General features: G+C 48.4%; 1 protein-coding gene across 19 annotated transcripts in view; it reads right to left on the bottom strand.

The window, feature by feature from the left end:
* The window catches only part of POC1A (POC1 centriolar protein A), an 88,429-nt gene that overhangs the window by 18,645 nt on the left and 44,171 nt on the right, over positions 1-25,613 (bottom strand). For 11 of the 19 annotated variants that reach the window (XR_014958167.1, XR_014958171.1, XR_014958172.1 and 8 more), the window contains one exon: positions 1,634-25,613. The exons of 1 other annotated variant lie outside the window; for it this stretch is intronic. The gene's annotated coding sequence lies outside the window, so the exon portion shown is untranslated. The remainder of the gene's footprint in view (positions 1-1,633) is intronic. 7 more of the 19 variants (XR_014958180.1, XR_014958170.1, XR_014958178.1 and 4 more) reach the window with 3 other exon arrangements.

Genomic DNA, 25,613 nt, shown 5'->3' with positions numbered 1-25,613 from the left:
GGGCAGATGAGAAGCACGTCAGGCAGAAAATATTTGGGGTTTTCTTCTAATAGTTGCTGCCTCTGTGCTGAGGACATGCAAAAAAAAAAAGGGCTGGATATTCTGTCAAAACCATTTCCCACTACTGCAATGTTTTTAAGCAAAACCCAAAGCATTCCAGAACAGACTGGGGAAGACACCCATAAACCAGAGAAAATAACTTTGGTTTAAAAGGTTTCAGAACTGGATGATTTAATTGTTTCTGGATTTCATTTCAGAGTTCATTTTTCCAAAGTTTCCAAAATGTGCCTCCTTAGTAGTAATGGCAAAGATATTTTCTTGGAGAAGTGTGATTAGCTTGTAGAGGCAATGTTTGAAAAATAATAAAAAATAATAAAACTTTGCTAATTCCCCAGAGCACAAAAATCACATTTGTCTAAGAATACACTTACAACAGCAGGATTTCACGAGCATGTGAACCAGCAGTTGGTATGGACTCAATCTCTGAGGCTTTCCCAGTGTCTTAGCAATTAAGTGACATTATTTCAGTCCCAAGCAGTAGAATTTCTTACATCTTCCAACAAATACCCCGTCATCAAGCTTGAAGTTTTGACAAACAAGACAGCTGATTCCTGCCACCGATCACAAACCTCTGTGTCCCCTGTGAGTCAACGCTAAGCGTGGATTTCAGCATGAACATTGAAATCACAAATCCAGCCTCGATCCATGCCAGCAGAAAAGTTTGGATGAAACATCTACTGAAGCCTCTTCCTCGCGTGAGGGACTTTCCTGAGCTGGGTGCTTGGGGTCACTGCCTGTCCCTTGGGACACAGGGGCATCAAAGCCTGGGTTATTTTGGTCTCATGTGGAGTGAAGTCACCACCACTTCAGTGCCACTGGTCCCCATTCACAACTCCATTCACTCCAGAGCATTCCCATGGCCAGATGTTTATCACTGTGTGTCACCCTCCAACTATTTTGCAGGGGTGGTAGGAGTGGCTTTTGGAAGACATTTGAGTACACACACAAATACAGGCTTGGGCTGCTGTGTGTTTGGACAAATAAATAAGTGCAACTAATCAGTAGAAATGTTTTTATGTTAGCTGTGACTGGGAAGAGAGGCTCCTAGCCCTGCCAGATAAAAATCCCCATGGGGATTTCTAAGTGCACCCAAAACCAGCTGGACTAAGACCTTGCTTGTTCACCCCATGGATTTGTGTGGGCGAGGAATTTAAAAAATATAGGAAGCTTTTAAAAAATAAAACTAAGTAAACAAAATAACCCCTCTGCCTCTTACCTTCACACAGTCTGAACTGCTGGAAGAACAACATGGCTCTGTGTGTTGGGGAACACAGCCCTGAGCCAGCTCTCTCCAGCCCTGAGCTACATCTGCAGATGTAGCACTGATGGAGCTGGTTGTTCCTGCAGCTCCCAGCACCCAGAACCAGTAGTTTATGTCCAAAACAATCACTCATATACATGTATTCAAAAATACCTGGGTTTTCACTCCATTTATAACACACCTTGGAAGGTCAGCCTATCTGGGAGTGCTTTTCCTGGCCTCACAGCACGGCAGCAGCAGGCAAGCCACAGTTCTAGTACACCACCAGTAGTAATGTTCTACCCCAGATAAAGCTGTCCCAAGCCCACTTGCCTTGATGTCCAAAACAGATGCTGGCAGGATCTGGTGTCCCTGCTGGTTACAGGCAGTGATTAACTGTTTCCATATCAGGAGATGGTTTTGAGAAGACAAATAACGAATCAGCAGCTGCTGCCTGGTGACAGCTCAAATGGAGCAAGGTTGTCAGGACCTTGTCAACCTGTCAAGGTTATTTGGAGTCAGGACCTGTACAGGGGAGGCAAAGCACAGCTTGAGCATCTACTGCCACCCTAAATACTCTGAGATCATTGCAGCAGCCAGGAAGCCAGAACCCATCACTGGGCAGGGCAGCCCATTCTGGTGAGGTCAGTAGGGCAGATGTGCTCAACACCTGGCAGCAGGTCCTAGCCCTGATCCCTCTGCAACCAGCAGCTAAAGCTCCCATTTAGCTTCAATGGAAACAGGATTTGGCCTGGATCTCAACTAAACCCATGACCATCAATGGCTTTGCTTGGGGTTTAATTCCCTGGATTAAAGGGAATTTGCCCCACAGTCACTCAGGGAGCCCCAGCCCCCTGGGCAGAGCTCAGCACCCACATCCCAGCACCGCCCTGCCACAGCCAACGAGAGCAAACCAACCCAAGGGCCCTGGGTTTTAAACAAACAAACAGCAAAAAAAAAAGAAAGAAAAAGGAAAAAAAGAAGAGCATTTATTTCCCCTGCAGCTGTGCTCTCCCAGACAGAGGATTTCTGTGGAAGGACAATGATGCTTTATGCAGCGAGGTTAAGTTTCAGTTACTTGAAACTATCAGCTCTTGTGTTCGAGTCAGCTTATTACCTCCACAATCAAACAAGGCTTCCCCACGGGCAAGGATTCGGTCATGCTGTTCAACTGGACACAAAGGTCAGGCAGGGCTGGGTTTAAAGTGATCCAATGGGAGATGCCCAAGGCTGCTTTGGGAAGGGGGATACAGCAGGTGTATTACTCATCCTGTTGGGAGAGCCAGGTCCCATGTGTAAGAAAGAGGAACCCAAAATCAAGCTCTAGAGTTGGGGTTTTGGTTCCTAAATGTCCCCTCTAATAGCAATTTACTACCACCTAGCATCAGTCCTGGTCCTCTCCAAAATACTTAAGGTACCTTCAGACCCAGTGTGACATCTTCAGTAGAATTTCACTTTATCTTTCTTCAAGCAAACCTCCAACCCAGTTCTCTCCTGACAGCAGCCTCTCCCACCAACTCTTTGGGGAGGGCAGCACTTCTAATTACCTATACAAATTCTCTTCATGACCCAAATGGCAAGAAACAGCCCTAGATCCCATCAGCTGCAGTTAGGCTCTGCTTGAGAAGTTAATATTTGGGCACATCCCACAGTCAGCAGCACATCACATGTCATGAAGGCAATGTGCATTTCAGGGCTGCAAAGCTAAAGAGAGCAGATGCTAAAGCCTGAGTGGTGCTTCTGAGCTGAGGCTGCAGGGAGGCAGTCAGAGCACAGGGGAGCACATATTTAATGCCACCTGGGGAGGCCATTGCTGATGGAGCATTTGCATTTGTCCCCATGCAGAGGACTTACAGGGATTTACAGACCAACCTGATGCTATGCAAAGGCAGGGGAAACATCCATCACACTGCACATGTGTGGAAGGCAATGTGCAGTGGAACAGGAGGGAAACAACTTGCCTGCATTTTCTTTGCTCACATCAGAACTGCTGTTCCTCCAGCCAAAACCTGGATCCCTGGCAGCCCCTGTACCACTGCAGCTTGGCATGGAGCAGGCAGCAAGCCTGGGAGCCGTGCTTGGAGCTGCTCCAGCTCTGCACAAGTCTCCAAAGGAAAAATGTGGCTTCCATGTTCTGACCCACCCCCTTGACCAGAGGTGAGACACATCACTGAGCTGTAGAATGAAGATGTGGTGTGGGATCAGCTTGCTACCCTGCAGTCTTGACTAGCAAAGGAAAAGATGTTGCATTACTAGACCCAGCTCCCAGGAATTAATGCCCTGGGAAAGGAAGGTGGGGGAGGAAGACAGAATTCCCCAGGGATGCACAGAAGCAGGGAGCTGCTTGGAGCTCTCTTCTGGGGTGCGTGCAGCAAAGCACTAATGAAGCTCTCAAACACACAAGGCCTTTCAAACCAAAAGCCTTTTTCTCCCTCCCAGCTTCCTTCCCAGTTCCTTGGGATCCCAGTACAGGGAAAGGAGGAAGCACAAATGCAGAGGAGGTAAGCAGAACCTTTCTGAAAGTGGCATGAACCATGCCCCAAAGCAGGACCAGCTCTGTGTCCCAGATCCACACACCTCTTCCTCCATCTCCCTTAGGTCCTGTCCTTACAGGCACCACCTGAGCTTGCTGGCTGGCTCCTCATGCCAGGGCACATCGTGGCCTTGCCAGACAAGCCCCAAACACTCTGGAACATGGAGCAGAAGCTCAGCTGGGATTTCTGCACGAGCCAGCTCTGCCTGTCCCTCAGGGGCACCGGCCAAGAGCCAGAGTCACTGGTCAGGAGCTCAGGGGATGGCCTAGACACGACCACCATTTCATATGCAGATTTCATACCTTCCATCTTCAAGTAGCTCCTAAATAGCTTGATTTAATGATCCCACAATGTTTCCACCCAAGCCCCGGGCTATGGGAAAATTTGCACAGGTGTGGCAGTATCTCATTACACAGCAAGAAGGAACAGCTCCTGGCCCTGTGCACCAGACCTTCCCTGGATGTTCTCTCTGCATCACCCCCTGCTCCAGATGCTCCACGTGCAGCCAGCATGAGCCTGGGCACCTCTGAACTCACCAGCACTGGGAGGGGCTGGCACAGAGTGCTGAGGCTGGGCACCGACTCCACCGCCCCTCACTGCTCTGCCTGGTACTTGCTATCACAGGGTGTGAAAAGGCACAGGCTAAGTGAACTAAGTACCATAATTATTTAATATAATTAACCACAGGATTGAAATGGGCCCATTACCAAGGAGATAGGCTGCTAGAAATATTCCCTCTTCTTTTTTGAGCACCAACACAAACACAGGAAAGGCTTTGTCCTATCATCCCAATGGGGGAGTGGAGAGGAGTAGGTCCTGCTTTTTGTTTTGCTTTTGTTTAATTAATATTATTTTCAGAGATTGCTGTTCCTGACTTCAAAGAGAAGCCATGCCTCATCTCAGGCTCTGGCACTGCAAGATGCCAGCATGACCCCACCTTTCTGGACAGGTACTCACACTGGTTTGGATCAAAGCAAAGGAGGCAGCTGCCTTCCACATGCCCATCAACCGCTTCCCAGGGCCATGGCCAGCACCTTTCCAATGGGGATAGTGAAAGAATTCATTAATTACTTCCATCCTTTGGTGTTTCAGGTGGGGCAGCTTACAAGAACTATCCATTCTGAATTTCTACACCTTCTCAATGCAAGACAGATAATTTTAAAACATTTTTGGTACTCCAGTGGAGATTTTTCCAATGGACCTCCTTCTCACTCTTGCAAAAGCAAAAAGTCCTTTCTGACAACACACAGTGGATGTGCTCTGGCCACATGCAGCCCTTGCACCAGGACTGGAGTGCTTCTACAATGCTCTTCTGAGGTGATGGTGGGATGCAGCAGGGATATTTCACAGCATACTGAGGCTTGGGTTTTTTCACCAGCAATCAATTAAGCCCATAAAAGTTGTGCTGCATTAGGACATCCCCCCCTTGTGCTTCAGGTGTAGCTGGAGAACATCAAGTTCAGTAACAGCCATTCTGGGTCCATAACCAAATAGCCAATGCCCTCCTGTCACCTCCTCCAGGGCCATCCAAACCCACCACTGTGACCCACAAGCCAAAACACACCTTGAGGCTCTTGGGGCTTTGAGCAGAGCCACCAAAAGCTACATTATCATCCCTGGCTGGCCCCTGGCAGAACGGCATCACCTCAGCATTTGCAAACACTGCCTGCATTGGGGTATGAGGATGAAGACATCCTTGGCAGGGCTTCTCCTGGGCTCCCTTCCAGCAGCCCTCACTGTGAGGAGGGGTGACAAGTCCCAGAGTGGCTCTGTGAAGTCATTCTCTCCCAACAGCCTTCTCCTCCCTGACATCATCAGCCAGGCACAGCAGGCACAGCAGCGGTCCCCTGCTGCAGGGTTTGCTTCCAGAGGCACCAGAAAGGAAGCCTGGCTGCCCACAGAGTGCAGCTGGCTGCACCCACACAAGGGAACTGCCATGGAGCAGCAGCCCCCCAGGACTCCTGCTCAGTGAGCTGGGTGACACTGCTGGGGAAAGGCTCAGGGAAAGCAGGAAGGAAACAACTCAACCAGCTTGGTCTGTCTTGAACCTGGCCTGGGAGCACTCTCATGCTGTGGATAACCAGGAGTCCATGGGCTCAGCAAAGCCTCTGCCTACACCAAGGACAAGAGCCTGGAGCAGAGACTCACAAGGTCCAGAGCAGGAATGCCTGTGGATGCAGAAATCTTCATTTAAATGAGAGAAGCAAGGCATTAGTGATGAACATCTTCCAGAGGGGCTCCAACAGAAAAGGAGGCACTCACCCCTCACTGCAGCGTGGGCTTCTTCTCCACTCTCTTAGGTGTTCAGCACAACACCCAGGCAGAGAGGGCAAGGAGCTGTCCTGGGGGGTGCTGGGTGCCCAGGCTGCTGACCCTGGGTGTGTGGGGCATCCCTCAGAGCCAGAGAGAGCAGCTGGGAGTAGCTCCCAAATTAACAGGAGTGGGGGCTGAGCTCCTGTGTTGGAAGTATTTAAAGATTTTCTGGGCTGGCGTCCTCACCTCCTCGTCCACCCCAGCAGCACCCGCCATGCTTTTACCCAAAGACAGTCCCAGTATAGCTCACCCTGCCGTGCTGGGGCTGCATCCTGCCCTTCCTAAAGCTTTTCTCTGCTCAGAATGCCCCTGCCAACACACCCACAAACACTCACCTTCTGCCCCAGTTTCCAAATCAAATGTTTTAATTTAGGGCTGGATGAATTATTTCAAGTGGAAGGAAAAAATGACAGGCAGAAACTGGAATTTCTCTGCCTTTTTCAAAAAACTAGCATGAGCCATTTCTTTAAAGTTCTTAAGAGATTGACCAGAAAATTAAAAACATTTGGTCTTTTCATGACTTCTTTAATTTTTTCCTCTATTTTTTTTTGCTATGACAGAAAGCAAAAGAGAATATTGAAACCACTGAAAATCATTTACAAAAGGGAAGAAAATCTCATTTCGCAATTACAACACAAGTAAGATTTTTAGTCTTTTTTTAGCATCTTCACTTTCTACCTTCTTACTCCTAGAATTCAGCAGAACAGGGAGATATCTTATAAAGATTCAAGAAAAAAAAAACAACCAAAGTCAGTTCCACAGATTCTGGCTTCTCGTGCCCAAGAGAAGTTGCCAAAACTCTTACTGATAGTTGAAGACAATATACTAGCACTGGAACAGTGATGATGGTAGCAATAGCCAGGAACTGATTTGAAATTAATTGGGTTTGATGGTGTTTTTACCATTTTGTGTTCCCTTTTATGCCATTGGGGTTCAATAAGAGGCTGCAATGCAACTCCTTTGGGGTTCAAAACTGTCAACCAGAGACAGTAACATTTCTCCAGGCTGGGGACAGCAGCAAATCCACACACAGCTGTTGTGAAGCTGCATAGCTGGGGTTTGCTCATTTGACTTCCAAACACAGTGCAATTTGAGAATCAGCTTCCTCTGAGCAACTTCCATGACCAAGTCCGAGATAATCATGGATCTCTTGACCTGCTGGCTGCTCTGCCAGCAAGAGAAGATGCCCTCAGGAACAACTGGATCTGTCCTGAATGCTGGCAGACAGCTGTCCACAGTTTGTTCAGAAGGCCAGAGGACACCACGTTGGCAATAAGGTGTCCTTGCATGTCCCAGAGTGACAGAAAGAAAACATATCACATGAAAGTTGTGTGTAGCTCAACGTGCTTTAGAGGTGCTCTTTAAGGGGCCTACAAGCTCTTGCAAATCAAATGCACCTAAATACCAAACGGATTTCAACCTAATTCCAGAGGTAACACCACCTACTCACATGCCAAAGCAGGGAGCAGACAGCTTGCTAATTAACGTGTCTCCTTCATGAATATTGCACTTCCCAAGGAGGAATTTGGTGCTCAAGCAAAAGGCTGTTGAAAGCGAGCCAAGCCGGGCTGAGCAGCGAGGATGCTTTGAAACTGCTGAGATCCCTCTGGCAGGGCTGGTGCTAAAGCCAGCCCCTGGTTTTCACACCCACTGGGTGAGTCAGTGGGTGCTACCCGGGTGCCACCTCCAAAACACACAGTCAGCTCACAGCCACATCTTGGGGGACACAGCAGAGGGGGTGGCAGGGATGGGAAGGGGAAACAAAAAAACACAGAATGTTTGTGGTACTGAACCTCTGTGAGACTTGACAGTACCTGGGGCCTGACGTTTTTTAACCCACACCAAACCCCTCCCTAGACCCTCCTGGGAGCTTCCTAGGGCTGTAATACCTGCCCCAGCACTGCCCTATTTTCTGTTGTAAGCAGCCACCAGGGCAATATCTAACTGTCCCATCCATGCACAGTTGTCACACAGCCCAGGGAAGGGCCAGCACAGCCCCACACACTGTGCTGGGAAAGGCCAGCTTTGCTGGCCCCATTGGAGCCAATCAGGCAGGTTTCCCTTGGCCAGGGATTTCAAAGCTCTCCCATGATGAGGTATTACCTTGGTCTCTGTTTCCCCTGGCAGCTTCCTTTGATGTTACCCCGAGACTGAGTGAGGAGCCACCACAGAAACCTCACCAAGATACATCTGGCACTCTCAGAATGCAGCAAGGTTCCTTGGTGTCCTTCCCACACCAGCATCCCCACTCCTACTTCAGCACAGCTCAGATGCCTGGTCCTCTAAAACCCCTGTGGTGCCTAAATCTTGCTGATCTTGTGTATGGCTCGATACTGAAGTAGAAATTATGCTCCTAAGCCCACCCAGGAATCTCACTGTTGTAGTTGAACTGGACAAGGAAAACCAGGTTTGACCACATTAAAAAGGTTCCTGCTTTTTTAACCAAAGTGCTGGAACTGCTGGGGTCAAAGGACTCATAATTTCAGATCCATGCAAATGTAGCTACGGTGCTGACAATGCTGGAGAGCAAGCAACCAACAGGCCCAACAACATCAACCAGCACCAGTGATCTGCCAGCAGTCCTATCATGGCTTCATTTGGAAGAGATTTCCAGAGGTACCAAATGGACCCCTTTGGACTACACCACATCCCCAGAGGAGATCATCACTGGCCAAGCTGAGAGTCCTGCCCAGCTCCTGCTCTTCAGAGACTAATTTCAAGGGTTGTGTGGGAGCTCTCCCCACAGCCTGACTGTTGGCATTCAGCCCATGACAAAAAGCTATCCCAGTAGCACGCTCTGAGCTGAGACTGGATCCCACAGCATTAAAGCCACTTCTGAGAAAATACACAGCCCATGTTATTAACCTGTGGGACAAAAAGGCTTCAGAGACCTGTTCTGTAGCCCTTTCTGGACAATCACCCCTTAAATTTAGCTCCTACTACACGTGTGAATAAAATCTGCTTGGCAGAGAAAAAAAAAAAAAAAAAAAAAAAAAAAAAAAAATCCCAGAAAATTCACTCAATCTTCATTAGCATTTCCAGCATTGCACAAACAGCCTCCCTAGCCACTGGAAAGTCTGCCTTTACCCAGCCAAAATGCTCCTTTGCAAGTCATTTGAGCTCTTACCTCAGAAAACTCCTCTCCTGCCCACACACACAGGGAAGGAGCTATAATCTGACTTTATTATGGTCATGCACGTGCTGTTGCCATGGAAATGGACACGATGCTACTGGATCCGACTTGCAGCATGGCCAGCACAGGCAGGGACCACAGCCAGGATCCTCGAGGCACTGCTGCTAGAGAATCCCCCTTGGCCAACTTGCTAGAAAATCCCCCAACCAACAGTAATGAAACCCCTCAGACCAGGAAACTCAGGGCAGCACCAATGGCAAGCACACCAGAGACCACTGAAGACCACTGGACAATAATGGTGGTAGCAATGCAGCTCTTGCTTTGTCATTAGCTCCACTGGAAAGTTATAAAGTCAAGGGGAAAATCTCCAAATGTTTCTTGTTCTTCAGGTACCTGTGCTCAAGGACTTGGTCTCTTCAATCATTTGGCCAATCAAGTCAGCCCTGTGCAGGTGTGGCATGGGCCACCACAGGAAGACAGAAAGTCCTTGCAGTGAAGAGCAGCACATACCCCAGCATGATGTACCCTCCTCAGACTTGAACCTGCAAGGTGCAGCCCCCTCAGGATAGGAACAGCAGCTTTGGTAATGGGGGAATTTCCACAGAGCCTGGAGGACAAGCTTAAGTTGTGATAATAAGAAAGGATATAAATTCTTGGAGAAGCCATTCTTTCTTAAGCACGATGGAAACCATCTTTGCCAGGAGAAGCAGTGTTTAAACCATGGCTTGCCAAGGGCTGCCTGCCAGGGATGGATGGGTCTACACATGCTCCTGATTCTTCTAAGCTCCTGGCATACCTCACAATTGCTGCTGGAAACAGGAGATGCTTCCAGTCGGACACACAAAGGCTGTACTTATCTCCTCCTTCAGGTCTGTGCTCAAGCCCTGTGCTGGGCAGGGCTGGGGACAAGTCCAAATCCAAGGCTCAGGCTGTGCCAAAAAGAATCACACTCAATCCTGCAGCAACCTGCCCCAGGGGGCAGGACAGAGGACAGCTGCCCTGGAGCTAAACAACAGCAAGGGCTTTGTAGGCATGGAAAGATGAGAGGCAGACAAGTCCTGTGAGTTTAGAAGTTACTAGTGTGTCATGCAGAAAGGCCAGATTGCATAGGGGCTTTGAGCAAGCTCATCTAGTGAAATGTGTCATCTAGAAAAGCTTGTCTCCAAGGCATGGAAGTGGAACTCAGTGATCTTTAAGGCCCATTCCAACCCAAACCATTCTGTGGCCCTATGATGACATGGATTGCAAAGGAAAGGAAAGACAGAGAGAGGACAAAGCTTCAGCTGTCACAAGGGGGTCTTGATGAAGCAAAAATGCTCCTTTAAGGCACTAGGAAGGAAGAAGGGCACCACAGCACCCAGCTGCCCACTGATGTCCAACTGCTCCATCACTCAGGGCTGTGTGGGGAGTGTCAGCGTTCCAAACCCCCCAGCCTCAAGTAGCATGGGAATGCCAGGGGTGCACCCTGTGCCTGTCAGCGAGGTGCTGCTCCTGGTGTGGGCAGGAAGGCTTCCAGCATCCTGCCGTGCTGGAACCAGCGCGATTTCTCGCCCAGGCTGGTGCTGGAGCTGCAGCAAAGGGAGATCCCACATCAAGCACATGCTCTGTGCTGCACCCGAGCTGCCAGCCTGCACTGGGGCTGGGCTACCTGCTCACAGCTACACATCTGCCCCTTCTTCTGGCCTTTTCATCATCCAAGACATGCAACATCAACCAAACCTGGCAATGGCCTCTCATTTACCTTCCCAAGGGTTGAAAGAACCTGGCCAATATTTATAGCAGCAAATCAAGCCAGCAGTGCACTGGCTGCTTTGAGAAAAATAGCTGAGGCTTTTCTGAGTCCAGGATTATTTATTATTCATCAGATTGGATTCCAGCTTCCCCTTCAATTTTATGTGTTGTTTTTCTTAAAATATGGATTTTAGTTTATGATGAGGTTTTACTTAACGATTAAAAAGGAGGACACAGAAAGGCAAAACAGGAGAAAGAAAAACAAGATGATAAAAAAAAGCATTCTGTAAAAACAACAATTTTCAGGGAACAAAATTTACCCTCACAGAAACCAGCAAAGGCAGGACACTAACAAAAGTGACAGTGCACATTTTTTATGAATTACTTAACATGAATTACTAAATGGATCAAGAACCCAGTTTACACCAATGCCTCTATCAGAGCCAAAGTGCCACAGCTGACAGAAAGTGTCCCAAAGTGGCTGTGGGACCAAGTACCCTGCCAGGCAGCAGGATCCCTCTGGGAGGGCTGGAGTGGGCAGGAGAGGCAGGAAAAGACACTTGGCTGATGCAAGGCTCCTGCTCAGAGCACCTTGCTCTCCTGCCAGCCACCTGGAGCACATCTGACAAAGCCAGCTGACCACAGGGCCGTGAGAAAAGGATGGGATCTGCAACTGAATTACCACATCTATTTTCTCCAGGGAATGCCCAGGAGTGAGTCACGCCAGGAGGAGGCTTTGAGCAGGGTCTGGGCCTGGGCAGATAAAAGCAGTGTTATTTGTGTGTGTTTGCTTGAATCAGCCAGAGAGAAAAGTGCACAACGCATCAATCCTGCAAAATAAATATGGCACCGTAAAGGCCTACCCAGGAGAGACGTCCTGGGAAATGCTCTCCTTCATTCATCATCTGCCCAGGGAGGAGAAACCACAATGCAAGGAGAAACCACATGGCCAGAGGAGAGATGCCAAGGCACAGGACATCCTGTGCCCACCAAAAACCTGTGGTGGTGGCTGGGGCAGACAGTGCCCAGCACTACACAGGACTGGGAGGGAAATGACAGGATCAGACCTTTCTGGCATTGTTCCTCCCGAGTCTTCCCCTTTTCCCTTAGAGAAAGGCATCCCCACAGCAGAACAAAACTCCTGTCTCAGAGGTGGGAGAAAAAGGGATGATCCCTTCCCTGACACCAAAAGCAAGGCAGGACTGTAGTCACATCCCACTTGACATGAAGCTGCAGTGGGCACATGGTCCCTTCCCCCTGCAGCAGGGACCCAGTGCTGTGGGGTCAGGGTAAGAATTACCCCCAGATGCACAAGTACACTCTCCTACAGTGCTGCCAAGCCCTGAATAGGGAGGGGAAACAACCAGGGGAGCTTCTTCCCTGAGCAGAGACTTTTGGGAGAGCACCATAAGGGCTCTAAGGCAGTCAGGCAGGCATTTCCCATTTCCCTGGTTACTCCAGCAATGAATGCTCTCTCCCCTGTGTTACAGGTATTCTCCATTGCTGCAGGATCACGTCAGGACAAGCTCTGCAGTCCCCAGGGCTTGAACAAGTGCAAGTCAGACAGGCAGAGCCTGAGCGTGTCTCTTCCACGCCAAGGGGAGAACCATTTAATGAGGAAAAACAAGTTCACAAAAAGGGTGCAGCTTCATGGAATCAAATCCACCACAAAAATCCAAACCCAAACCCAATGCCAGGATGTTGGTAGGAAGAAAGCTACAGAGCAGACCTAGGATGGAAGATCAGGAAGAGGGAGAGAGCAGCACCTGCAGTAAGGGACCATGACTGGAAAGAGAAGAACCAGGCTGAGGAAGTCATGAGGAAAGGCAAGAGACACCTCCACAGCAAGAAACAGATGGCCCAAAATGACAGGCAGGTCCTTGCACGTCACATCAGGCACCCTGGGTAAACATTCACTGCTGACATTTCACACCTACACAAGGCTGCATCATCACATCTCAACACCCAGAAGGGGAGACAACATCCTTGCTGCACTTGTGCCCAGTGCCAGGTCCTCCAGCCCAGATCTCTGGAATTAGACTCCAGGTTTATTCCCTAGAGAGTCTAAGTGGAAGGTCTGTGTGTTAGGAAAGGGAGTCCAGTTCAATTGTTTTGTTGCTCTGAAGAGCTGCTGTGCCTGAGACATTTCTGCTCTGGAGATCTCCAATTTATTTGGTCCCTTTTCCCTTGCTCTTCAGTGCAGGGCAAATATTTGCAAGAATTTTCCATGGGCTCAAAAGATCCTGAATCCTCCTCGATTTCCTCTTCAACCTAAGGGCTACAGCAGCCCTCCAAGGCTTGTGGTGAAGGGCCACATCACCTGGAAGGGGACACCACAAGCATCAATGAGTAATTTTGTCATCCAAGGCCAGAGGGGAAGCCTACAGGTGTCATTAGCCAAGCAGGTAACATCAGGGTGCCAGGGTGCGTGATTTAGAGAGCCTTTTCCTTCCTGACACCTTAGAAATTAACTCTGATGTCCAAATGCCTCAATCATTCAAGAGTTTATCTTCCCCCATCTTCCTGAGCTTCAGCACAGGACAAACTGAACAGCTTCTTACTTGACTGAAAAAAATGCTGAATAAAACTAGATGAGTAAGATTTAGGACCTGGGTAAAATGTATCCAGATCGTTCCAGAAGCAAGAGGAAGTTGCACCTGGATGCAATTCCAAGAGAATGCTCTGAGCACAGGGGAGCAGCAAAAATCTCAGCATTGCCCTGAGCAAATTCAGGCTAAATCTGTGATGGGCTCAGGGTAAAGGAAGTGACAGTTTTTTGCAAAATTGCTGTTCACCCAAGTCTTTCACCCAACTTCACTCACAGCAAGTCAGCAGATGCTGGCCGGCAGCAAATGCCATTTGCTGATGTTGTAGAATGACTCCCACTGAAGTGCTAAATTGACTCCCAAAATTTCCACCTTTGGTAAACAAAATTTTCCCCAATGCTACCCAATGAGAAGTCTATAATATTTCAACAACAGCAGGGAAATCATAACCATTTGTACTTTGGAAGGCTAACAACAGCTAAGCAATAAGAAACAAGGAATTTCAAACAGGAGAATAAATTTTCTTTTTGTCATAAAGGGAAATTGTCATTTTTTTTCCCTCAAAGACCCCAGAGGTCTCTAAGCATGAATGAAAACCAGAAAATTGCTGCTTGATTCCTCTTCCACAACACGACTGAGTATATGGAAAGATCTGTGGGATCTATGTAACAGGAAAAAAAAAAATCAGAATTACCTCTAAGAGAGCAATGAAGCTCCAAGTCCCTGATAAAGGATGTGCCATTACACCTTATACCTGCATTGCAAAATGAGTTTGTGCTAAGGGCAATTAATACCTCCCACCCCAAAACATTTCTATCAGATCTGGAGTCTGCTGGAAAACAAAGGCACTTTTTATGGGAAAATATTCACAGTTGTTTTTCTATCCACACATGTCAAAATTGGACTCGGAAATTAGGAAAGACAACCCATCAGAGAATGCAATAGTGTAACTATTTCCACCAAGGTACTTGTCCATCCTTGCCCAGTGACTGTGTACCCTGGCACGGCTCACAACCCACCTGGGTCCTGGGCAGAGGGACAGTTTTGTGTGTAGCATGTACTTCAAACACTTCCTTAACACCTGCAAAAGGTATGACACATTTCCAAGAGCTGTCAGCTCTACCTCAGCTCTCAAGCACCTCAAGAAAGGCAGTGAGCATTTCTTCTAGGCCCACCTATGTTCCTGATGGAAGGTACATAACCATGGCACCCTCAGCACTGCTTCCAGTGACATAAGCTCCTTCAGCTTGGGAGCCAAGAAGGAGTTTTATTGACCAGGGTTGTAAGATTTAATAACTGTCAGACCTCTGAAACAGCCCACACAAAATGAGTTTGAGCAGAAACACTGGATGGGCTTTGAGAAGAGCAAGCATCTGCCTGGACTGAGGACATTCTTGCTGCAGTAAAACCCAGCTCCTTCAAGAGCTTACAGCAGTTTTTAAGTGTCCCCTAACAGTGCAGATGTTCTGTTCCAGAAAGCTGGGGTGAAGCTGGAGGGCCACACTCCCTAGCCTTCACTCACCATATCCTCAGTGCCATTTTCAGCTCCACGACATGAAACTTCAGTCTCTAGGGCAATACAGAGACTCCAAGCATGGTGTCCAGGGGAAGAAAACAGTTGAAATCAGCCAGCCCAGAAGTTTTCCACAAACATCATGCACCAAAAGACAAGATATTGCAAGCTTCCCTTCACAGCCAGGCATCTGCTGCTAACCCAGCCACACCACAGCAACCACCTGATAAACTCACTTCTACTCAAACCTGTAAGGTTTTGTTGCAGAAGGCACAACTGAAGGCATTTAGATAAGAGATGGCATTTAAGATAAGAGAAGGTATGATAATCTCCTGATTATGCCTCCCATGCAGCCTAATCTGTCCCCACAATCTGCACAGAGACCACCAAAGCACTGTTCCCACACCGCTGGCTGACCCACAGACCCCCAGGCAGGATCCAAGGAGCACTGGGTGATGAAGGGCAGATGAAGTGCACATGGCTTGGCCAACTTCATCTGCCTTTGATCTGCAGCTTATTGTCTTGGCATGGTTTAGGGAGCTAATCCTGCCCTGTGGCTGGGGGAGGACACGACCTCCCCAGCTTCCTTCAGCCACACAGCATGGGGTGGGGGAACTGAGCTGCCTGGGGGCAGGTCAAGCTCACAAGCTCAGGGGAAGTATTGGGCACGTCCCAATTTGGGGATTTTTTTCTGAAATCCTTCTACTCCACAGCAGCCAGTTTAAGCAGCAGGAGCCTCATTTCTTGGCTCCTTCCCTTGCCTGTTGGAGTAGCCTCTCCTTGTGCCCTGAGCCACCCTGACAAATGGTGAAAATGCAGGCAGCGCCCCAAATGCATTAAAGTTGTAACACTGCCTGAGTAACCTACTTTGTGCAATGTAGGTGTAACACAACCAAGCAGGGCAGATCCCATCCAGCACAGGCTTATCTCATCAGCACAAGCTCCGTGGGTCAGGTTTGGGAGGTGAGTTCACACTGCACATTATCAGGAGCACACCATGTATGGCACCTGCTGGGCAACAGGAGATGCTTTCTCTTGCACCAAGCCACACAGCACTGATGGCAGAGGACCTTGCTGCTTGCCCTCATCCCAGCATCCTCCTTGTAGTGGCAGACTGCCACCAGCCTTGGCTGATCAGAGCAATGGGAGAGCAGTGAGAGGCTCAGAAGGAAAACTTGAAATTTAGGATTTGCACCTGAAGCCCACCACCAGAGAAACCAGTCTCAAAATGGTGGAAAATAGTCTGTTCCACACCTGATGCTTAAGGAAAGATGTGGTTGTGAGGAACTGCAAATCGTATTAGCAAATTCTGAGCATATTCAGGGTGAGCCAAGAAAATGGACTTGAAGCAAGGACACAATCCTGGTCACTCAGCACAACAATAGGGAGAAAGGCCTTTTATCAAGAGATGCACTCAGCAGGGAAGAAAAAATGGAGAGAAGGATCCCTCCCTTCTCAGAGATCTCCAGTGAACTTAACAGGCATGAAACCCTCAGGAGACAAAGAGGAAGAAGTAAGACACAAAATCCAAGTGTAGAAACCATCCTGTGAAGAGTCAACAAGGGAGGAGGTTTGGAAGACAAGAAAGCCTCTTGAGAAAGCACTCAAGAGATGAGCCTTAAGATGCACAGGAAATGAAACAGCACCCAGAGCTCTGCACCTGGGCTGTCACCCAACCAAACACATTTCAACACAGCCATGAGCTATTTCCTCAGCCAAGCACAGACACTGGTGAGGGATGCAGGCAACTGTGAAGACATGTCTTTAGGATGCTGTTCTGCAATCTCCAAAAAGACTGGTTCAGCCTCAGGAGCCTCTGTTTTAACTGACGTTTCCATCTCCTGGACTGTAACAACAGAGAGGAGAACATCACTACAGTGGGGTTTTCTTGTAGCTTTCTACACCAGCAGATCTTTCATCAGTAACTCTGATACCACTTAGCTTTGACTTCCACACCACCCCTTTCATTGCAGTTTTATCCCTGCCTTTGGAGAAAAAGGCCTAGGTCTCCAGGGTCGCCACCAGTTCCAGCTCAGGACAGGGAGTTCAGAGCCAAACCAAACTTTTGCTGCAACACCACATCCCTACCCAGCACCCAAACTCTGGGGCGCCTTCTAGTAGGCAAAGCCACAAGTATCCCATGGGACAGCCAAAAGAAACAGAAACACAGGTGCTGATCTTAGCTCAGCCACTGCAGCTGCAAATCTGAGTTCCACACAGGCTGCAAAAGCCAGCTGAGGCAGTGGTAGAACAGCTGGATGCTCCAGCCATGCCACACTCCCACTGCCAGCAGCACCCAGCCAGCTTCAACCGAACCTGCCTTGCCATGTCCCAGCTGGAGGCCACAGCACAACCACCTGCAGGCAAGTGCCATGGTCTGAAACAAGTCACTCAGCCTTCCAGTGAGTCAGGATCCCTGTCCATGAAGAGTGGTCAGAGTATGACCTCTCCTATCTCACAGGTCTCCAGCAGAGATCACGAGGATGCTTCTGCAATGCTGGGATTACAAGATATCCCATCAACGAGACAGCTTCCATCGGACAGGAGAGCAGAGAAACCTTCCAGCACAGATGTGGTGGGGCTCCAGGAAGGGTCATCAACTGGAGAAAAGGACTGTTTCCAGCACTGTCCCAGACTCCTGGGTGGAGTTTGACTCACACACATACCAGAACACACAAGTGGTACATGTTTTTCCCTCTGGCCCTGTGTTGTCTCACAGGACCAGCCCTGAAATCCTTTTGAAAGGGATTTTGCAAAGCCCACGAACTGGGACCTTAGGTGTGGGGCCTGCAGAAGCTCATGACTGCCAGAGTGGGATGAGAAACACGGTGCACACAGTTCTCAGTCAGGCCAGGCTTCTTGAGAGGCTACAGAAAAGTAGAGGCAAACAAAAATCAAAAAGCAGAAATACCTGGGGAGGAGGAAGAGACAGATCCAGCATCTTCCTGGTGGGCAGGAAAGGAAAGTCTCACCAGTCTGTGAAGGCAGGAGGGTTTCAGGAGAATGGGGGCAGATTACAGATAGCCACAGGAGAGGTAAGTATGCCACACATCAGGAATAATTTGGTTCATTGTCAAATCCTGCACTCTGGCTGCAAAGGTTGGGGGAAGATGCTCGCAGTGAGCAGCATTTGGTGCAGGGTGGTGGGAAGCTGATGAAGGATAAGAAGGGGTCCCAGGACATAAAATAAATGCTGGGATAAGAATTACAGTCATGCTTTTAAAGAGGTTTCTGCCAAGGCCATAGCATGCACTTGCCCCTGGGCTTGGTGGCTGCACTGTCTTGCCATTCACTGCAGACAGACAGACAGACTGGCTCCAACCATGGGAATCACAGTTCCTTTGTCACTCACTCAGTCTTGAGCTCTCTGAACACCTGAGACACCACAGCATCCATTTCATGCCAGTCTCGAAGACAAGGAAAACCTTTCCAGTGTCTGCTGGAGATTTATTATTTGGCATTTCAGCACCTCTCCACCTCCAGCAATTCTCGCAAAGCCTGGGCTCCCAGGACAGGGCCAGGGCAGCTTGTTGCAGGATGAGTAGCAGCTGACCCCACAGCTCTTTGATCCAGTCTATGAACTGCTGGGGTGGATTAAGGAAAGAGAGCTTCAGCTGACTTTCATTAGCTTTCTGCTGCTTCTTTCCCAACTTGTAAATTAGCAAGTATTTGCATCCAAAAGGCAGGTGAGCCAAATTGCTGGGGCTAGGGCAGAGGCACTTTGCAGAGGGGGCAAAGGGGCTTTTTATTTAAGTGAGGGGAGAAATAGACTTTCCTGTCTACCTGGGACAGGCTGGCAAACCCAGACAACAGAGATGCAAGCTGGCTTTCCCCTCCCCTCTGTGGAGCCCGGTAGAGGGCTGGCCAAATGACCATGTGAGATTTCAAAGCTGCCTCCCAACTTCAATAAGTGGGAGAGCAGGAAGGGAAACAGCCTCTCAATCACCACACCAATTTTCATTGCTATTAAGTATAATCATCTCTGCTTTCTTTCATCTTCACTTCTCCTGTGAGAGTTGGCAATGGAGGCAGCACACAGTGTGGAGAGGCAGAGCAGGGGAATTGCAGCAAAGAACATAACCTCCAAAATGCACTGCCGACCCATGGGGAGGGAAAACAGGGAAACAGGGAAAACAACAGGCCCATTGCTGTCAAAGGGTGGGAAAAGGGACCAGACACAGAAACTTGCTCAGCTTTGTTTCTTGCCTTCACCACAACTGCAATGTCTCCAGAGCATTCTGAGCCTGCTCAACACCACCAACAGCTCCCCTCAAAGGCATCCCAAGAATTTTCAGCATTTTCTGCAGCACAGAGTATGGACTATGCCTCCCATCTCCCACCTGGGCTGCCAAATTTAGAACACCAATGTCATGGCCCACCCTTATTTCTGGCCCTGCTCACTGTGTGACCTGCAGGTACTCAGGCAAGAATTTCTGCTTCTGCCCCCATCACCTGGGCTGCTGTCAAGGCATTTTTATGGACAATCCACCTCTTTGTGCTCAGGTGAGCTCCTCTTCTCTCCAGCAAAGGCTGATGGGAAAGACTGGCCAGCAGGCAGGTTTTCACTTTCTCCTCAGCACACCCTGCTCCAGACACTTTGTGGTAAGAGTTCCTTTTTAAGACCTATTGATTTTATAAATAATAGAATAAAAGAAAGAAACATCACACAAATACACAGGTCAAATAATCTCTCTCTTAAGAAACAAATAGGATCTACAAAGAAAAAATAGCCCAGCAGGCAAGCATTGATCTTTGAGCAGGAGATCAAGTGGCATTAGAGTTATTTGTTAATTAACTTAACAACACATAGATAGGGACAGAGTCAAACAGGTCACCTTGGGGATCTTGCTTCACAAACAGGAGTCTTGAAGCCTGCCTTTCTCACTCCAGGGGCACTCAGCAGTTTCTGCAACACCACAGCTACCACTGTCTTGGTTCTACTGACTGATGTCCACAGGGGACAAGTGCCAAAAGCCAGAATCTTCATCCCTAACTCCTGTAAAAAGCTCCTGACCTAGGGAACCCAATATGCAATGAGAAGCTTTTCCAGCCACAGGCTGGCATCAGAAGACTCTGACACAGAAATCAACACCTACTGCTCCAAGGATGAAAAGAACAGTGTCTTCTAAAGTAACCACAGCCTAGAAGAACAAAAGGAAAAGGGTATTCCTAGGCTTTCACAGGATGAAAACCATCCCAGTTAACCATGGTTAGCACAAGGTGCCTGCTTTACCACCAGACCAGGTGTAAGAGCAGACGGGCAGAGCCTTTGTAGCTGTTACAGCATCTACACGTGGCAGTGGATTCACACAAGGGGAACAGCAATGCCCCCCCATCCTCTGCCCAGACCATGCTGCCAGGAGGATCTTGTGGTGCCCAGCATACTCCAAGGTGCTCATTTCAGCTGAAACAGGTAGAAGTCCTTCCTCCAGTTGAAAGCCCTGCACACCAAAGCTCAGCTCTGGCTGTGAAAACATGAGGAGGAAATCATTGCCAGGAGCAGCCACCCCAGAGGGAAGCGAGGCTATGCAGGAGATCCATCCAGGCAGCTGCTTAGCTTAACCCTTTCAGTCACCAGCTGCAAGAATAGCTACCACAGTGGCACATGCTCCCCACAGCCACAAGCTCTTGCAGTAAGCAGAATCAGTCGCAGTAGCATTCGCCACCGGAAATTTGCAGAAAAATCCTTGTACCATGCAGAGCACCACTGTATCCTCAGCTTGCCTAGTCTCTGGAAGGCAGCAGTGAGTTATTAGCTGCATGGAAGGTGCCTGCAGGGAGCAGAAACAGTGAGGGAGAACAGGGGTGACAGGTTTTTGGCACTGGGTCACGGCAGTGTTCAAGCCTAGCATTTTTGTGACAACAGAATGGTGTGTTTCCAGCTGTATTGCATTATCAGGGAGGAAGGGCTGGAGTGAGTATAAAGAAATCTAAAGGTGGTCACTGGGGAAGGACTTCCTTGCAGATGGCAAATTCCTGGCCTCGAGCAGCGGTCACCTGGCCTGTCTCAGCTGCAGCTAAGCTGAAAATGACCCTCTGCCAGAACACACCCAGGTGTTCATGATGCTCACCCCCCACCAGAAACCACCCCACAGCACTCTCTCCTAACTTGCTGGTTTAACCATGTACCCTCACCTTTCTCAGAATTCATACCAGGTAACTTCAAACTCCACCTGAGGCGACAGCCACCCCTTGTGCAGTGCAGCACAAAGGTTCTCAGCACACCATAACCAGCAGCACTGGCTGCTGTGCTACAAGGAGACAGAGAGAAAGGAAGGGGTGCCAGAGACCTGGGCCCTGCAAGCCTAACACTCTCTTTTCACTGACACTCCACATTCAAATCTCTGACAAGCTCTTCTTTCATGAAACCTGTACTCCAACAGAGGAAGTAATTTATAGATATCTCCCCTGACAAGGAGAACAGGGAACAGGGGGACTGAAGAGTGATGTCTGCCTGCAGTGACAGCTCAGTTGCAGAGCTACAAATCCCAGCTTTCCCTGAGACACACGTAAAACTTCCTACAGCACACTAAATCCAGGTCAAACACACAGAGGAGTATCAATAAGAGACTCTTCTTTCCCAGCTTATTTCCTTTCCAAAACTACAGGTGATCAGGTCCTGCCACTTGAGAAGCACTTGCAAACCAACTGTTTCTAAAAGCAAGAGAAGAAACACAGCCCTGCTCTCACGTCAGAGTGACAAACCTTTGTAAAACAATTCGCTTCCCTCCGCTCCTACTCACTTGTGTTTCAAAAAACATTTCGTTCAAAAGCAGCTCTTTAAAGAGGTTATATAATAAGTGATTTGTACCACAAAGCTGGCTAGTTTCAGCCCAGCTACTTAGATCATAGTTGGATTTTATTTCCTGGTTAGCTGGCGGGACTCATGTCCAGTGACGAGCCTGTGGGCAGAGGATGCTCCTGGCCATTGCATTTCCTGGCCAGGAGAGACAGTACCACAGTGCTCTGCTGTTTCTGCCTATTCAGTAATGAGCTCTGCTCTTGTATCTGTCCAACTCCAACTCCCAGACAGGAAGGAAAGTGGGCAGTGCTTGAAGATTCTTACTTTTTCACAGATCATGGTTATGTTTAACATGCTCCATACTCACAGCAGCCAAAAAGCCATTTGCAGCAGCACCAGGCTCCCCAGGGGCTAATCTCAGCACAAAGAACCCTTGCTGAAAGTTTAGTGAGGTCATATGTCTGGCAAATGTAATGGCAACAAATTAAACTACTTTTTTAAGAACTTGGCTTCCACTGTGCCTTGGTGATCCAAAACAAAATCCTTAACTCTTCATAGCCTCCTCCTGCACAGAGCTCACCACATGAGGTTTTCAAGGCAGGATTTGTCCTCGAGCAGTGCAGAGGCCATGTCAGCCCAAAGACAAGCCACAGGCTTGGCTCCTCACTTGGCTGCTCCACTGCTCCCCAAGTTAACAGCTTCAGAAATGGGACACTGCAGATGTGCCCACAATAAAAAAAAAGATCATGAGTATAAAAACAAAAGTGGGTTTAATTCACTCCAGAAGCTCCACTCTCCTCAGCACTCAAAAACTGTGGTGCAGTTTTAGTGGATAAAGCATGGAGCCTCAGGACAAGACAAGCAACAGGATATGGGCTCCTCAAGAATTTTTTTTTTTTTTTTTTTTTTTGAGGTTGTAGCTCAATCTTTAAGCACAAGGATTAAAATGTCAGTCTTGTAGTTTCCAAGCCTTGCCTGCCTCTGAAGCAACAGCCAGCCTTCAGAAAGTGCTGGTACATTTTAAGTCCTATTCCTGGTAAGAGGGTTGTAAGGGGGAAAATGAAGTTGCTGAGATTTAGGACAAAGAAAGTAAATAATACTGTTAGAATCTTTTCAGATTGCCTTTCCTGCCACCTAAATCATATAGAGGTTGTAAGATTCCCTCTCCTCCTGACTCCCCACTCCCATCCTCCTGGGGATACCGCTACAACAACATGGAACAAGGTAAGAAAAGCAATTTTCCCAAGCTGCTGCTTTTGATTGGGATAGGTTTTTTTTACCCAGTAGCTTTTATAAGGCTGTTCCAGATTTGTGCTGGTAACAGATTTGATAATTCAGGGATGCTTTAGTTGCTGCTGAGCAGTGCTTACATAGAGACAAGGCCTTTTCTGCTTCTCACCCCACCCCAAGAGAGGAGGCTGAGGGACAAGGAGTTGGGAGAGGACAACCAGGAGCCCAACTGACCCAAGGGATATTCCATGTGGCATCATGCTCAGCATATACAGCTGGGGAAAGAGGGAGAAAGGGAGGGCATTCATAGTTTACAGTGGCATTTGTCCTCCCAAGTCACCATTACACGTGATGGAGCCCTGCTCTCCTGGGGATGGCCTTTTTCACTACTTCTGCTTTACCTGATCAATTGTCTTTATCTCAACCCACAAGTTTTCTCGCTTTTAGTCTTTTGATTCTCTTTCCCATCCCACTTGGGGCGAGTGAGGGGCTGGGCGAGGATTAGCTGCCAACTGGGGTTAAAACATAACACCCTACACATCCCACTTGTCCTCAGCACTTGGGCACTTATACTGTTTTAGAAGCACAAGTACATCTTTCAAATGGATTCGCTCAGAACGTCTGAAAAGGAAAAGCATCTGTATCAAATGTACCTTTGGAAACACATGAAATGTGTAAATTGTACTGCCATCCTCTCTAAAATACTATGTCTCCAAGACATTAGAAACTACACATTAAAAATATGCAAGGGCTATTTTTAAAGTAAATCACAGAATGAGCTGGAAGGAACCCACAAGGATTACTGAATCCAGCTCTTAAGTGAATGGCCCCATACAGGGATCAAATCCACTACTCTGGCATTATTAGCACCATGCTCTGACCAACTTAGCTTAAAAACTGCTGTAGGAATGTTTCAATTTTCCCCTCCACACCCCAATCCCAAAGGCCAGTCCACAACACTGAGGATCAAGTTTAAATTTTAGGGTCTGGCAACCGATTTTTGTCATTGTTTCAGTGGCAGAAGATCAGGGCAGAAACAGCTGTTTTTCTAGCAGCAAATTTGCCACAGCATCTTTGAGTACCCTCCTCCCCACCCATATGCATCACCACACAAGCTCATTTCAATGAAAATGATGTCAGTCTCTCAGCAAAAAGCCACTGAAAGCTTAGAGCAAGAACACAGAATATCACCACTGAATTGATTCCATTAAGGGAAAGTAATGATTTATCAGACTCAGAGCCTGGAAACAGAAAACAAAGTCTGTGGCAGAGCAGAGAGAAACTCATCACCAACCAAGCATGGAAATGAGAAAGCTCTCAGCCTCCCACAAATGAAGGAATGAAATATTGTGATCATGCCAGCAAGGGGCTCTTAGAGATGTACAAAGGACCAGGAGGGAAGGAGACCAGAAGCTTCCTAGTGGCTGGCAGGAAAACACAAAACACAACCAGCTCCCCTCATGTGGGACAAGGAGCATTAACACCACCAAGGTATTGTCCCAGCCAACACAGCCTGCAACAAAAGCAAGTGCCAAAAATCATCCCAAAGCCAAAACCACATGCCCTGGCCTTAACCAGCTAAACCCCATGTGAAGTAAGGGTGCCAGCCTGTCCTCAGACAAGCATCCAGGGTGCCACAACACACGTGGAGATGGAGGCCCTGGAAGCTGTGCTAGGTTGGCAGGTGCTGGTGGCACGAGGTACCACCAAGGGCAGGGACTGAGGCAGCCTCCCTGTCTGCAGAGGTCAGACAGACCTCAGTCAGGAAGGTAACCCTGAGGTGCTCAAGTTTCTCCGGGAATGTGGGTCAGAGATTATTGCAAGAAAGGAGACCACCGGTATGTGTTAGCAGAAGGGGTGTTGCAGACAGGATGTCCCAAAAGTCCAAATTCTTGTGCAGTTACATACTGAACACCTGCTCAAGCCCAAAAAAAGCCAGGAGGAGCGATGAGGGGAGGAAGGTGCCAGTGATGAGCTGCTCAATTATGAAAACATCTGCAAAATTACCAAAAATTAAAGGAGTCCAGTATGAGAAGAGTCAAGTTCCATGATGGAGAAAACATTCCACTGATTAGTTCCCTTCCTGACCCTTTGCTCTGCCTTTAATTTAAGAAGCAAAGATGAAGCAAAATCTCCTTGGAAATCACCCTGCATCTGACACGCTGGGACCTCTGTCCCAGCCTCAATCATTTTTCCTATCTTGCACATGGGAGCAGGTTGAATGTATCAGATTTAATCACCTCTGCACAAATACCATCCAGGGTCTCAGGTGCTGTGTCAGATTTGCTGTGTGAGTCTTGGCTGAGACAAACCCTTCCAGGTGCCAGTTGCACAGGACCTCACCTGCTCTATAGGGTCCTAGACCAGAGGTGAAATACCACTGCTCCAAATATCCTGAGAGCATTTTGCTTCTCACCTTCAGGCAGCACACACCTCAGCAACAAGCCTAATACAGCCTGGGCCAGGCATCTGGCAACTCCAAGTTGCTTACACACTTTAACTTAGGATCAGAGGCAGGAGAGATGTGACCTTCCTGGTTAGTACTCAATCCACATGCTGGCTGCTGTACTT

This window comes from Lonchura striata, chromosome 12 (assembly GCF_050655825.1).
Source record: "Lonchura striata isolate lonStrDom1 chromosome 12, ASM5065582v1, whole genome shotgun sequence".
Classification (NCBI taxonomy): domain Eukaryota; kingdom Metazoa; phylum Chordata; class Aves; order Passeriformes; family Estrildidae; genus Lonchura; species Lonchura striata.
The sequence above is the reverse complement of the archived record's forward strand: the minus strand, read 5'-3'. Positions and strand labels throughout refer to the sequence as shown.